Source organism: Schistocerca cancellata, chromosome 1 (assembly GCF_023864275.1).
Source record: "Schistocerca cancellata isolate TAMUIC-IGC-003103 chromosome 1, iqSchCanc2.1, whole genome shotgun sequence".
Lineage (NCBI taxonomy): Eukaryota > Metazoa > Arthropoda > Insecta > Orthoptera > Acrididae > Schistocerca > Schistocerca cancellata.
The window spans coordinates 140050062-140064021 of NC_064626.1; positions in this window are offsets into that span (position 1 = coordinate 140050062).

A 13960-nucleotide genomic window follows, 5' to 3' on the forward strand; every position below is an offset into this window, starting at 1 on the left:
TGTGCCTAGCAAAAGTATAGGGGAGGGAAAGGATCCACCTTGGTACAATAAACATATTACGAAGTTGCTGAGAAAGCAGAGAATTTTTCACAGTCGTTTTAAACGTTGTCACTTTCCCGCTGACAAACAGAAATCTTGCGAAATGAAAGCAGCTGTCAGAAGGACAATGAGAGACTCTTTTTAACAAATTTGAAAGCAATATTTTATCTGCAGATTCTAAAAATAACCCCAAAAAATTTTGGTCATACGTAAAATCTCTGAACGCTACAAATAATTAAATACCTTCTCTTGCTGACAGTACGGGTAATGTAACTGATGATGATAAACAGAAGGCCGAAATTCTAAACCTATCTTTCTAAAACTTGTTTATGATAGAGGACTGCAGCACCATTCCCCCTTTGAATTATCGAACAAACGAAAGGATTGCTGACATAGTGTTTAGTGTATCTGGGATTGTAAAACAGTTAAGATCCTTAGATGCCAGAAAGGCATCTGGCCCAGACAGTATCCCCGTAAGATTTTATGTTGACTATGCTACAAATATAGCACCATTCTTATCCATCATCTATCAGAGATCATTGGAACGGCAGAAAGTTCCACAGGACGGGAAGAAGGCCCAGGTCTTAGCAATCTATAAAAAGGGTAGAAAATCGGACGCACATAATTGCCGGCCACTTTTACTAACATTGATTTGTTGTAGAATCATGGAACATATTTTGTGTTCAGACATAATGACCTTTCTAGACTGAGAAGCTCATCTGCAGAAACCAGCATGGTTTTAGGAAACAGCGGTCATGCGAGACACAGCTGGCCCTCTTTGTGCATGATACACAACAGGCTCTAGATACCGGCTCCCAGGTTGATGCCATATTTCTCGACTTTCGAAAGACGTTCAACTCAGTTCCTCAATGTCGCTTGCTACAAAAAGTGCGCGCGTACGGTCTATTCAATGACATATGCAGTTGGATAGAAAGTTTTCTAACAGACAGGGAGCAGTATGTCGTCCTGAATGGGGTTACTTCAGCAGAAACAAGAGTAACTTAAGGTGTGCCCCAGGGCAGCGTAATAGGTCCTCTGCTTTCTACGATTTACATAAATGATCTGTTGTTTGCCAATGATGCTGTAGTCTACAGGAAAGTAGTATCACACGAAAGTTGTGAACAAATCAATGAGGATTTGCAGAAAATAAATGCTATGACGGGCAGTTATCTCTCAATATTAGTAAGTGTAACCTACTGCGTATAACAAGGCAAAAATCCCCATTAATGTACGAGTACAAAATAAATGATCAGTCTTTGGAAGCGGTAACATCAGTCAAGTATCTGGGTGTGACTATTCGAAATGATCTCAAATGGAATGATCAGATTACACAAGTAACAGGTAAGGCGAACTCTAGATTGCGGTTTATTGGTAGAATCCTGAAATGATGCAGTCCTTCGACAAAGGAAATAGCTTGCAATACATTAGTTTGTCCAGTCTTAGAGTATTGTTCATCTGTATGGCACCCTTACCAGTTGGGTCTGATTCAAGAGATTGAGAAGGTACAAATCTCATAGAAAGTTTGAAGTGGGACACACTTGCAGACAGACGACGCACTAAACAGAAGGGGCTGCTCACTAAATTCCAAAATCCAATCTTCACCAAGGATGTAAAGCATATATTATTACCACCAACTTTCAAATCGCATAATGATCATCACTGAAAGATAAGGGAAATTAGAGCTCGTACTGAGGCGTTCAGACAGTCGTTTTTCACTCACGCGATCGGCGAGTGGAACAGAGGGGAGGAAATATGACTTTGGCGCGAATTGTATCCACCGCCACACACCGCTTGGTGGCTAGCAGAGTATATATGTAGTTGTTGGAGTATTTCTTGCATCGAGATGTTCATCAGGTGACAGCGCTGACACTAATATGTGGGAAAAATGTAATTCTCAGTTTTTGCCAGAGCATAGAACACATAAGATACAATGAAGTACAGGTTGCACTGAACACTTTGACCGGACAACAGTAATACAGGTTACAGAGTAGCTGGAGCACTCGTATGCAGTCTCTTAAATAATACTGTTTCTTTGGTGGCTCTCCTGAGCATGCCAGGGGGCTGACCCAGGTGGCTTCTATAAGTGGGCTTGTGAATAGGGATGTGCGATCTCTGAAACTGCGTACATGATGAGGGAAGGGACATCAAACAACATACTTTCCAAATAAAATTATGTAGAGTGAGTTAGCTACATGTAATAGCTTGGAGTATATGTTGGTCTCTTACATTAAATCATATTAAGATTTTGTGTTTTTGTCATTTTCAAGATTTATTCTTGAATAATCATTGTAGTGTTGGCAGAAGAGCCAACACTGTGTTGCAGTAGAAGGCCAAAATGCACGCGTTTAATTCACGCCGGTGGCGCTAGGTCTGAAACAGGATACGTAATGAATGCTATAAACAAAAGTATGTAGCTGCTGGAATACTTAACTTTAATCCATCATTTGTATACAGCATTCTTGATGATACAAGTGAGGCTCTCTCTAGAAATGGTTAATGGCGCCTTGCTAGGTCGTAGCCATGGACTTAGCTGAAGGCTATTCTAACTATCTCTCGGCAAATGAGACAAAGGCTTCGTCAGTGTAGTCGCTAGCAAAGTCGTCCGTACAACTGTGGCGAGTGGTAGTCAGTCTCTCTAGACCTGCCGTGTGGTGGCACTCTGTCTGCGATCACTGACAGTGGCGACACGCGGGTCCGACATGTACTAATGGACCGCGGCCGATTTAAAGCTACCACCTAGCAAGTGTGGTGTCTGGCGGTGACACCACAATCATCCCACAGAATGCTTGGATATTGTCCATACATTTCCACATAATTATGATAATTTATATGGAATAATGTCAAGTTTATGAGACCTCAAAATCAGCAGTGTACAGTCCCCATAAGATGCTGTCTCTGCAGACACACAGACCAGACATGAAACTCGGCATCCAATAGGTGAGGATGTCTCATTCCACCCCCTTTTTAATAATAAACACACACAGCTTTTTAATAAGAAACAAACCATGTAAAACAAATGAAAAATTGAATCTCAGGAAATCAGTGTGTAAATATGTAAACAAACACATCCTCTAACTAACTGCCCCCAGGGGGTCCACAACTCTTTTGTGGATACGTGCGTAGCGAGCACGGGACCCCGAGCTAATGTGGCCTTCCTTCCTTTCCGGGCTGCATACCTTCCCATTCCGCATCCTTCCCCATCCCTATCTTCGCCCCTCCTCCCCTCACCTCTGGCTCTTTCCTTCCCTTTCTCCCCATCTGGGAGTATGGTTTGTGCCTACGTCCGGAGACGGACGCTCGTAAATGTACTGCATTCTTCGCCTTTCTTGGTTTTCTGTCTTCTTCCTTCCTTTGTCCTTCCCTTTTTCCTTACCTCTTCTCTTTCCCTATTCTCCGCTGCGGCGTTTCAGACCTCTCTTCCTTCCTTTCCCTTTCTCTTTCTTCCTCCCTGTGCGTGTCTGAAGGCCGACCCACGCCCTTCGTGCGTAGCCGGTGACGGGGTAACGCGTAATTCCCCGCCCCGGGTAGACAGGTAGGACACGTACGTACCCCCTGGTAACGGCCAGGCCCAGGGAGGGGTGATTACCCGAGCTGATACCTTCCGAAAATGCCGATTGGTCCCTCCGTCCGTTTGTCGGGAGGTGTGACCTGAGGTGTGAACAATCACCTAAGGCGGGAGTGCCCTCAGAGAGGGCCCCCACAAGGGAGGAGCGCGCCATCGGAGACGCTGGTAATCATGGGGGATTCTTCCGCAATGGTTTCCTCACCTTCCACTATGTCTGCTCACAAACGTAAGTATACTGAGTCTCAGCCACAGACGATTCTTCCATCGTTGCCACAGTTCCTTGTTGTTTCTCGGACTGATGAAGGTCACGACTTCTCCACGGTCAACCCTTTCATTATTCAGAAAGGTGTCGACGCAATTGCAGGTCCTGTAAATTCTTGTTCCAGATTACGGAATGGCACCCTGTTGTTAGAAACACACAGTGCCCTCCAGGCACAAAAATTGCTGCGTACTTCTCTGCTCCACACCTTTCCTGTCCGGGTGGAACCGCACCGAACCTTAAATTCCTCGCGTGGAGTCGTTTATACACGCTCCCTCGATGGATTGTCTGACGAAGAAATTCAGCACTGACCAGGGCGTAACGGCAGTTCATAGAGTAATGAAACGGGTTGACACGAACATCATTCCAACCCGCACTGTCTTCTTGACATTTGACACAGTTCAACTCCCATCGAAAATCAAAGCTGGCTATGAGATAATTTCCGTTCGCCCTTACGTCCCAAACCCTTCGCGCTGCTATCGATGTCAGCGGTTCAATCACACCAGCCAGTCCTGTTCCAATCCAGCCAAATGTGTTACGTGTGGCAAGGATGCCCATGAGGGTGCTTGTCCACCTCCATCCCCTCGCTGCATCAACTGTATGGGTGACCACGCTGCTTCCTCTCGAGATTGCCCCGTTTTTAAGGACGAAAAGCTCATCCAGGAAATAAGAGTGAAGGAAAAGGTGTCGACCTTTGCTGCTCGAAAATTATTCGCCAGTCGCAAGCCCACCGTGCCTCAACCGGAAAATATAGCACTGTCCTTGCTTCTCCTCGGCCAACAAAGGAGGCGGCCACGCAGACTTGCGACCTCACCTTTAGTGCCACGGTCGTCAGATCGGCCAGCGCAAAGATCGCTCGTTCAACCTCACCAATTTCGCCTGCCCACTCTATGGCTCACCCTTCGTCGGGTTCTGCTAAATCTCGAGCCCAAAAGTCGGACGCCAAGTCTTCGAAAAAAGAGCATACTCGCGAAGAGTTTTTACGTACCGCAATTTCCCAACCATCGGTTCCTCCATCTAAACATCATTCTTCCAAGAAGGCTACAAAGAAACCCAGTTCCTCTCCTTCTCCGCCAAGGCGTGTCCCATCTACAGCACCACCTGGCGGAAATCGCCCTTGGCCGTCTTCTGTGTCGCCGAGGCGCACTGCTGGTGGCCGGTCAATCGGCCAATCGCTGGTGGCAGGAGCTGCTGCTGACCAACCTATGGATCAGGATCTTCTGCCTTTGGCTGACTGCCATTCCATGCTGTCGGTCGCTAGCTCCGAGCAGTCTTTGACGTGACAGCAACTTTGGTCACAGTCCTCCATTTTCTGTTCACCCCATGTCCATTATCCACTGGAATATCCGCGGCATTCGAGCCAATAGGGATGAATTGTCGATCCTCTTAAGATCCTACTCGCCGGTCATCTTCTGTCTTCAGGAAACGAAGCTGCGTCCCCATGACCGCCTTGTTCTCCCTCATTTTCAGTCCGTCCGATATGATCTCCCCTCTGTTGAAGGCTCTCCAGCCCATGGAGGACTCATGATTCTTCTCCATGATACTCTCCATTATCACCTAATCCCCTTAAACACTTCCTTCCAAGCTGTCGCCGTCCGTCTTTCCCTTTCCGGATACACGTTCTCTCTTTGTACTGTATACATTCCATCGTCCACACCAATGGCACGAGCTGATCTCCTTCATCTTCTTGGTCAGCTTCCACTCCCCTATTTGCTGGTTGGGGACTTCAATGCCCACCACCCGCTTTGGGGATCTCCACATCCTTGTCCACGTGGCTCCATATTGCTAGACGTCTTCCACCAAGCGGATCTAGTTTGCCTCAACACTGGGGTCCCCACATTTTTGTCTGCCTCCACGACAACCTTATCTCATTTGGACCTTGCGGTCGGTACTGTTCCGCTAGCTCGGCGCTTCGAATGGTTCGCCCTTGATGATACACACTCGAGTGACCACTTTCCATGTGTCCTCAGACTGCAGCCTCAACTGCCATATATGCGCCCGCGACGCTGGAAATTTGCCCAAGCCGATTGGATACTTTTTTCGTCTCTCGCGACATTCGATGACCGTCGCTTTCCCAGCGTTGACGATGAGGTCACACATATTACCGACGTTATCCTTACAGCTGCGGAACGTTCAATACCACGCACCTCCGAATTGCCCCGGCGCCTCCCAGTTCCTTGGTGGAACGAGGCATGCCGTGATGCAGTACGTGAGCGGCGACGTGTTCTCGCATTTTCCGTCACCATCCTACTTTGGCCAACTGTATCCGCTATAAGCAGCTCCGTGCGCGATGCCGTCGCGTCATCCGCGATAGCAAGAAGGCAAGCTGGAAATTCTTTATTAGCTCATTTAACACCTTCACTCCCTCCTCGGAAGTTTGGAGTCGGCTTCGACAGTTCTCAGGCGCGCCTGGTTTCTCCCCGGTCTCTGGGCTCATTGTCGCGCATGATACCTTAGTGGACCCCGTCGCAATTTCTAACTCGTTGGGTCAGCACTTTGCTGAGATTTCGAGCTCTTCAAATTACCCGCCAGCATTTCTCCCGAAGAAACGTGCAGCGGAAGTGCGACCTCTTGCTTTCTCCTCTCAAAATCACGAAAGCTACAATACTGTTTTCTCCATGCGGGAACTCCAACATGCCCTCTCATCTTCTCGCTCCTCCGCCCCGGGACCGGATGGTATCCATGTCCAAATGTTGCTGCATTTATCAACCCCTAGTCTGCGTTACCTCCTTCGCCTTTATAATCGAATTTGGACCGACAGTACCTTTCCCAAACGGTGGCGGGAAGCTATTGTCGTTCCTGTTCCGAAACCTGGAAAGGACAAACATCTCCCCTCTAGCTATCGCCCCATTTCTCTCACGAGTAGTGTCTGTAAGGTTTTGGAGCGTATGGTGAATTACCGTTTAGCTTGGTGGCTGGAATCCCGCAGTCTTTTAACACCAGCCCAATGCGGATTCCGGAAGCATCGTTCTGCAGTTGACCATCTTGTTGCTCTCTCCACTTATATCATGAACAATTTTCTCCGGAAACGCCAAACGGTAGCAATATTTTTTGATCTGGAGAGAGCATACGATACCTGTTGGAGGACAGGCATCCTCCGCACACTGTTCTCTTGGGGCTTTCGTGGCCGGCTGCCCCTTTTTCTTCGCGAATTTATGGCAGAGCGCACTTTTAGGGTGCGGGTGAACACTACTCTCTCCCGTACTTTCTCCCAAGAAAACGGGGTACCCCAGGGATCCGTGCTGAGTGTTGTACTGTTTGCCATCGCCATAAATCCAATTATGGATTGTCTCCCTCCTGATGTCTCGGGCTCCCTCTTTGTGGACGATTTTGCGATCTACTACAGCTCTCAACGGACCAGCCTTCTTGAACGACGTCTTCAAGGATGTCTCGATCGCCTCCACTCTTGGAGCATCGAAACCGGCTTCCGTTTCTCACCCAGTAAGACCGTTTGTGTCAATTTTTGGCGACGTAAGGAGTTTCTTCCGCCCTCCTTACATCTAGGTCCTGTCAACCTTCCGTTTTCAGACGTCGCTAAATTCTTGGCTCTTATGTTTGACAGAAAACTGTGCTGGTCCTCCCACGTCTCCTATCTTTCGGCTCGCTGTCTGCGATCGCTTAACACCCTCCGTGTCCTGAATGGTACCTCCTGGGGAGCGGACCGAGTGGTCCTTCTCCGCCTCTATCGCGCCTTAGTGCGCTCAAAATTGGATTACGGAAGCATAGTCTACTCCTCTGCTCGGCCGTCTATTCTTCGGCGTCTCGACTCTATCCACCACCGTGGATTACGTTTAGTGTCTGGAGCTTTTTACACTAGCCCTGTGGAAAGCCTTTATGCTGAGACTGCTGAACCTCCGCTGTCCAATCGGCGAGCAGTCCTCCTGAGTCGTTATGCTAGCCATCTGTCTTCCATGCCTGCTAATCCAGCCCATGACCTTTTTTTCGACGCCTCCTTTGATGTAGGGTATGCAGGCCGCTCCTCCTCCCTACTACCCCCGGGAGTCCGCTTCCGTCAATTGCTCGATTCTCTTTCCTGCCGCTTTCCGAAAACCTTTTTGACAACTTGGGGTACAGCACCGCCTTGGCTCTGTCCCTGGATCTGCCTGCTCCGTGACCTTTGTCAATTTCCCAAGGATGGTACCCCTACACTTGTTTATCGTCGGGCATTTGCTGCTCTATGTGCACAAATGACGGACGCCACGTTTATTTACACCGACGGCTCGAAAACATCATTAGGTGTAGGGAGTGCCTATATTGTTGGCGACACCCCAAATCGCTTTCGACTTCCCGACCAGTGTTCGGTTTATGCTGCGGAGCTTTACGCTGTTCTCCAGGCTGTCCACTACATCCGCCGCCATCAGCGGATACAGTACGTTATCTGCTCAGATTCTCTCAGCTCTCTCCTCAGTCTCCAAGCTCTTTACCCTGTGCACCCTCTGGTCCACCGGATTCAGGACTGTCTGCGCTTGCTCCACCTGGGGGGCGTCTCGGTGGCGTTCCTCTGGCTCCCGGGACACGCTGGTATCTGTGGGAATGAGGCGGCCGATATGGCGGCCAAGGCTGCAGTCTCTCTTCCTCGGCCAGCTATTCAGTCGCTTCCCTTCACCGATCTACGGAGCGGTTTATGTCGCCAAGTTGCTCATTTATGGCATGCGCATTGGTCAACACTTCCCCGTAATAAATTGCGGGAAGTGAAAGCCCTTCCTTGCGCTTGGACTTCTTCCTCCCGAACGCGTCGTCGGGAGGAGGTAATTTTAGCTCGACTCCGGATAGGGCACTGTCTTTTTAGCCATAGACATCTTTTAAGCGGTGATCCTCCTCCACTCTGTCCCCACTGCTCTCAGCCGTGGACGGTCAGACACCTTTTAATTGAATGCCCCTATTTTAATCCGTTACGCTCCCGTCTACAGCTATCGCCTGATCTATCGTCGATTTTAGCAGATGACACGCGCTCAGCCGACCGCGTTCTCCAGTTTATTAGTGACAGTGAAATGACGTCAGTCATTTGAAGTTTTTTTTTTTTTTTGGGACAACCACCCCCTGTCTGTACTGGATTTTTAAGCATTCTTTCTACTTTTAGTTTCTCCAATTTTATGAGTTTGTTTCCATTGCTGCTGGTTTTCAATTTCGGTTTTTTACTGTCTTAAGTCACGGGCTGGGCGCTAATGACCATAGAAGTTTTGCGCCCTAAAACCACAACCCAAAAAAAAAAAAAAAAAAAAAAAAAAAAAAAAAAAAAAAAAAAAAAAAAAAAAAAATCATCCTCTAACTCCATTTACTAAATGTTATCCAAACATCGATGCAAGTTTCACATTGATCATTGATCGGCATTAGAAGCATTTGTGAGGAGCACTCTGAGAAGTTCATCACATTACATGATGTTTAGTTAGCTCAACAAGAATTATCATCTCCTGTAGTTGGGTGGGTATGGGCACTCCAGACAAAAAGTGAGGCATAGTGTTAACATGAAACACCCTGGACTTCCTATTGAGAACATGTGATTCATGGCGCAGACCTCATCAGTGACATCCAATAGGGCTGCAACCTCAACTCTGCTAGTTCTGTAAAGTAGTGCTCCAAATAGAAAAAATAATGTGATTATCATCGCTGTATTGCCTATTGCATATAATTTGTAATTCACCAACTGAATTTGTAATGTAGTCTTTTGTTAATTGGCCTTAAATACTTTCCACTATCCAGCTGTGCATCTGTTTGAAGCAAAACATCAGGAATGTATCCAGTGACATAGCAAGCCTAAGCTTTTACAAAACTCACAGTTGTTTCATAAACAAATGGTCCCTTCCCTACAGCCTAGGTCTTCGTGGCAAACGAATCTGCTCCAGTCCTGAATCCCTGAACCATTACACCAACAACCTGAAAACAGCTTTCGCATCCCGCAACTACCCTCCCGCCCTGGTACAGAAGCAAATAACCAGAGCCACTTCCTCAGCCCCTCAAACCCAGAACCTCCCACAGAAGAACCCCAAAAGTGCGCCACTTGTGACAGGATACTTTCCGGGACTGGATCAGACTCTGAATGTGGCTCTCCAGCAGGAATACGATTTCCTCAAATCCTGCCCTGAAATGAAATCCATCCTTCACGAAATCCTCCCCACTCCACCAAGAGAGTCTTTCTGCCGTCCACCTAACCTTCATAACCTCTTGGTTCATCCCTATGAAGTCACCAAACCACCTTCCCTACCCTCTGGCTCCTACCCTTGTAACCGCCCCCGGTGTAAAACCTATCTCATGCCACCACCTACTCCAGTCCTGTAACATGATCAAAGGCAGAGCCACATGTGAAAGCACCCATGTGATTTACCAATTGACCTGCCTACACTGTGAAGCTTTCTATGTGGGAATGACCAGCAACAAACTGTCCATTCGCATGAACGGACACAGGCAGACAGTGTTTGTTGGTAATGAGGATCACCCTGTGGCTAAACATGCCTTGGTGCACGGCCAGCACATCTTGGCACAGTGTTACACCGTCCGGGTGGATACTTCCCACTGACACCAACCTATCAGAACTCCGGAGATGGCAACTTGCCCTTCAATATATCCTCTCTTCCCATTACCCACCAGGCCTCAACCTCTGCTAATTTCAAGTTGCCGCCACTCATACCTCACCTGTCATTCAACAACATCTGTGCTTCCGCCTCGACTGACATCTCTGCCCAAACTCTTTGCCTTTACATATGTCTGCTTGTGTCTGTATATGTGTGGATGGATATGTGTGTGTGTGCGAGTGTATACCTGTCCCTTTTTCCCCCCGAAGGTAAGTCTTTCCGCTCCCGGGATTGGAATGACTCCTTACCCTCTCCCTTAAAACCCACATCCTTTCGTCTTTCCCTCTCCTTACCTCTTTCCTGATGAAGCAACCGTGGGTTGTGAAAGCTTGAAATTTGTGTGTGTGTTTGTGTTTGTTTTTGTCTCTATCAACATCGTTTGGTAAGTTACAGCATCTTTGACAGCTTTGTTGAAGTGAAAATTTGGTTAAATGCATATTAATTCTACAGACCAATAGTACTTGAGCACAAGAACTTTCACTGCTACAAAGTTACAAGAGAATACTGTAGTCAAACTGGAACATATACAAAATCTTTTTACCGAGTGTAGGAACAAACAGAGCAATAAGAATACCTTGAAATGGGAGTTCCTGTGTCTAATAAAATGAGTGAAACGACTGGAAGAAGAGGGATTCTTTAGGGATGAACAGATTGCTGTGCTGATTTCCCCCTCCAACTGTGTCCTGCGTCCACTAACCCTTTCGTCTCATCTGCCTACATATGCTGCTTGGTAAATAGACTTTTTCTATCCTTATATTACATTAATTAAAAATGCAGGCATTGTGGCCTCTGTACAAATAAGAATCTGTTCTAAGTGAATGTACAGTACCTATGTAACTTAAATGTTTGTCACAGGAGACAGAGACACTTTAGAGTTAACTAACAAGAAATTTCTGCATTTTCAGTAATGCTAATACTGACATAGATTTTGAGAGTAAGACACAAAATAATGGCTGCTGATGTGTGAAGTTGAAAAACATATGTATAACATGACTAAGCAGGGTCCCGTAAGTATGCCAATTATTGTGAAAGGATATATGAAGCGAATGAACAGTTGGTCGGGATATTGTAGTGATTTCTTTTGTCACTGTCTCACACTGTGTGCCAGTTATGTGGCGGTTTGCTTTGCTGCCCCATGTTGGCTACCTATTTTATTGTGGTTACTTTTACAGGCTTCATACAGGGCAAAATTCACGTAATGACACACTGTGTCCTATTATTGTTTCAACCTTACTGTTCTAGTCAGGTCTGTATGACCAAAACACAACATTCTCTTATTAATATCCTTTTTATAAAATGAGATATATATGTGTGACTTTGTCTGTAGTCACAAGAACTGTTATTCAAACAGGTCTGTGATTGTTAAAATAGTTTTGTTCCAAATGGTAACTGTTATTTATAAGATGTTTGGATCAGTAAGATCCAAAATGCACATATTGTCGACAACTGAGTTGGCCTGTATTGTTACTCACTTGAAGGATCACTGGTAGAGGCTTCTGTGGGTTACTTGACTGCTGCGGTATTGTAACACAGATCACGAATATTCACCATAGCAAACAAATCACAAACTGATGCTAAGATAGAAGCAAATGTAAATGACTTTGTTAGTGAAGGCAGAGTTCGCGAATGCGGAGATCATATGAGTAATGGTACTGAAAGTGAGGATTATGATTACTACAGTCAGTATTCTGCCAGCAACACACATAGTCTTAAAAATCTGCAGACATAGTGAATATTTTCTTCTAGAGTAGGTATCATTATGCATCCATGTCCATATGTCTTGTCCTCTATACTACATGTTAACACTACTTAACATGTTACATAATTGCTTTGCTTACCAGCAGCTCCTCTTACCTTTACATGTGCAATGGACATTTCCACAAAATTCTCACTATACTGGTTCTCATCCCTAAATTGTTCAGATATGTCACAGATTGGGTTACCTGCATCAATCAAACAGTTCCCTTCCCACTGATCAATCTTAATCTTAATGTAAGGACATCCAAAATCTGAATCATCGTCTCTGTTACTATTAGACACTTCATGCAAGAGATCACTTTCAATTTCATCAAATGCTACATCCACACTGTTTTTGCAGGGTTTCACCAACTTTACTGATATTATAGCATTACTTTGGTTACACATGTTGTCAGATAAAGATTGGACACACTGAATGGGTTCCATAGCACAACTAACATCACTTATTACAGAAGGAACACAAAATATATTACTGGCACATTTTCTGCTTAGATCTTCTTTCACTCCATTCCACCAATTTAGATACAAATTTTGACTAACCACAACTAACTTACTCCCGAATGCATGTTTATCTACGTTATCATCTATTTGGTCCCAAACAAATTTCAAAAAGTTTCCACCTTTATTCACTGGGCTTACAGATAACTCATCTTTACTGTTTGGATCATTACTTTGCATGACATTAATGAAAAACTGTTTCAACTGGACGGGTATCCCATGACTCTCACTTACAACACAAAAACATCACTTACCTTATCTGTATTCACAAACAACTCTCAAGCTTCATTATTCTTAAAATCCACAAAAACCTGTTACTCACCATCACGATCATTATTATCATCATATTCTCCCAAAATTAATTAATCAATAACATCATTAACAACACAAGTCTCATCACCATCAAAGTCACACTCCTCACCTAAGCTAATAGTCTGAGATTTACCAACCTCAGTCATTTCACAGCTCTCATTCACATCTACATATACATCCATACTCCACAAGCCACCTGACGGTGTGTGGCGGAGGGTACCTTGAGTACCTCTATCGGTTCTCCCTTCTATTCCAGTCTCGTATTGTTCGTGGAAAGAAGGATTGACGGTATGCTTCTGTGTGGGCTCTAATCTCTCTGATTTTATCCTCATGGTCTCTTCGCGAGATATATGTAGGAGGGAGCAATATACTGCTTGACTCTTCGGTGAAGGTATGTTCTCGAAACTTCAGCAAAAGCCCATACCGAGTTACTGAGCGTCTCTCCTGCAGAGTCTTCCACTGCAGTTTATCTATCATCTCCGTAACACTTTCACGATTACTAAATGATCCTGTGACCAAGCGCGCTGCTCTCCGTTGGATCTTCTCTATCTCTTCTATCAACCCTATCTGGTACGGATCCCACACTGCTGAGCAGTATTCAAGCAGTGGGCGAACAAGCGTACTGTAACCTACTTCCTTTGTTTTCGGATTGCATTTCTTTAGGATTCTTCCAATGAATCTCAGTCAGGCATCTGATTTGCCAACGATCAACTTTATATGATCATTCCATTTTAAATCACTCCTAATGCGTACTCCCAGATAATTTATGGAATTAAATGCTTCCAGTTGCTGACTGCTATTTTGTAGCTAAATGATAAGGGATCTATCTTTCTATGTATTTGCAGCACATTACACTTGTCTACATTGAGATTCAATTGCCATTCCCTGCACCATGTGTCAATTTGCTGCAGATCCTCCTGCATTTCAGTACAATTTTCCATTGTTACAACCTCTCGATAT